The 2,500-nt window shown below is 36.2% G+C and overlaps 1 pseudogene; it reads left to right on the top strand.

Annotated features, from left to right (window-relative positions):
- LOC135208066 (uncharacterized) overlaps positions 1-2,500 on the top strand; it is a 34,295-nt pseudogene that overhangs the window by 18,286 nt on the left and 13,509 nt on the right.

Below are 2,500 nucleotides of genomic sequence, written 5' to 3'. Positions count from 1 at the left end.
TTGCGTCTATATGACCTTTTCATAGTCTAGTGTATTCATGTGGAAAGCGTAATAGCCTTAATACAACATCATTTAGTTATGAAAGATTTGCTAACCTAGTTTATGCAAGTTGAAAGTGCATATTGTAATACTTTAAAAAAATTTACTTATGAAGTTGATTCTGTCAAACCAAGTACTTTGGTCCCTTTTGGCTATTAAGTGGCTTAATGTTTTAGGAAATAGTTTTGTGTGTGCGTGTGTGTGTGGGGGGGTTGGGGGGGTTGGGGAGTATCTTCAGTGCTCAACTTAAACTAAACTATATGAATTAGAGGTTCAATACACCTTTTTGAAAGCTGCATAAAGTAAAATTCCTTAGCATTCCTTTAAAGGTTCTGAGCTGCTAATTATTAGCCTGAATCGTTCAGGAACTGTGAAATGCATGTCACACTTATACCCAAGATAATTTTTTTTGAGAAATATAATAATCAACCAGGTTATTTACCCTCTGCCCCTAATACATACGGACCATCTGTCAATTCCTTGACGTAACAGGATATTGCATTAAAATAACCTTTCATTGTTCAATTTTCGTATGAAATCTTAAACTTCTATGAAATGATTTCAGCATCTTTTTTTTGTATGACGTGGAGTCTCTTAATGGACTTTCCATTTGCCGATGTAATGAATAGTTTCTTAATGGAGTTCCATTACAAATGAGTAATGCAGTAAATTTCTTCTATTTCAAGAAGCACTATTTGAAGTGGGTCAGTTTTTGCTGGTTGTGATGTTTCGACATTTTTCGTCAGACGGAGAGTCTGTCTGTGTTCGTAATTTATTCTACACATTGTTCTGTATTGGGGAAGGGGAGTCCATAATATGATAATCAATCACTATCATATTTTGCTTTCTGGGAGAAATGGAAGCGTATTCATCTTAGTCATTCACTATTCAATATTTTGACATCTTCCGTGAGATGGAGATTGAAGTTTCACGGCATTCACTATATCAATTTCATATTTCACTATTGATTTTTTTTTTTTTTATCCACATTTTAATTCATAAATCACTATTCACTATTTTGACATTTCTGTATGTTGACATTTTCCTGAGACATTCTTTTCCGTAGTTGAGATTCGTATTGTATTCACAATTTTTCACCATTCACTATATCAATTCATTATTCACTATTCACTTTTCGCATTTTATCCATAATTCGCTATTCACTATTTTGATATTTTTTTTGTGAGATGGAGAGCGTATTCATAATTTTTCACTATTCACTAATTTTGACATTTTCCGCGTGATGTAGTTTATTCAATTTTTTACTATTCACTATTTTGACTTCATTCACCATTTACTATCGTCGAAGTTTTTTTCCACCATTCACTATTTTTGACATTTTTCCGTGAGATGTAGTAGAACTTATAATAATGATTAACTGAACGGGGTGGGGGGGGGGGGGTGGTAGTTGATTCTCACCAGTAATCGGTATTTCAATGCTGAAAGAGTGAATGACAGTTTGTATATATGAATCCTCCTTACCACCGCGCAGCCCTAGATGTAAACAAACACGTTACAGGATTAGGCTCCTCTGAGCAGGTAGTAGGTTCTTCTCTCTCTCTCTCTCTCTCTCCTCTCTCTCTCTCTCTCTCTCTCTCTCTCTCAAGAGATGTTCGGCTTAGATTAACAATGTCTCTCTTCTCTTTCCAAGAAAAAGCGGATTTTAATTTAAAAAATACTTCTCTCTCTCTCTCTCTCTCTCTATTCTCTCCTCTCTCTCTCTCTCTTTCTCTCCAAGAAAAAAATGGTTTAATTAACATCAAGTATCTCTCTCTCTCTCCTCTCTCTCTCTCCTCTCGCTCTCTCTCTCTTCTCTCTCTCTCTCTCTCCTCTCTCTCTCTCTCTGTATATTAATCACTTAAAAAAAAAAAAAAACAATCTGTTTTCATTGTACGTCAGAAATCTACAACAATACATAACTTATAAACTACACACTCTTGGTACTTATCTCTTACTTGTCTCTTACAGTCTCTTATTTATCTCTGGTCCATTGGTGAAGATGTTGTTGTAGAGGAAGACTCTGGAAGCCGTAAATATGTTTTAGTCTGGGAAAAGTATTTCAGGGGACGAAATACTTTTGAATAAAACGAACGACAAACTCGAATGGCGTTTGTAGCTACGAGTTCTGGGAATATCTCCCAGAAGATTTTACGCTGTTTTAAAGATGCGTTTTAAGGTCTTGCGTTTCCGTTCACTGGAGGATGGATAGAGTAGACAAACACACACACCACACACACACACACAACCGAACGAGGAGAGAAGAGAGCGAGAGAGAGAGGAGAGAGAGAATCCATGTACCGAGTGTGGACATATAAAATCTCTTCTGTTAATTTTGCATAATATTTATCTATTCCTCCCCTAGTCTTAATGAACGTGTACATTATAGTGAGAGAGAGAGAGAGAGAGAGAGAGAGAGAGAGAGAGAGAGAGAACCAATCGCTCCCTGGTGGAATAGGAACTT

This window comes from Macrobrachium nipponense, chromosome 34 (genome assembly GCF_015104395.2).
Source record: "Macrobrachium nipponense isolate FS-2020 chromosome 34, ASM1510439v2, whole genome shotgun sequence".
Lineage (NCBI taxonomy): Eukaryota > Metazoa > Arthropoda > Malacostraca > Decapoda > Palaemonidae > Macrobrachium > Macrobrachium nipponense.
Note: the sequence above shows the minus strand (reverse complement) of the source record. Positions and strands in the feature narration are given on the sequence as shown.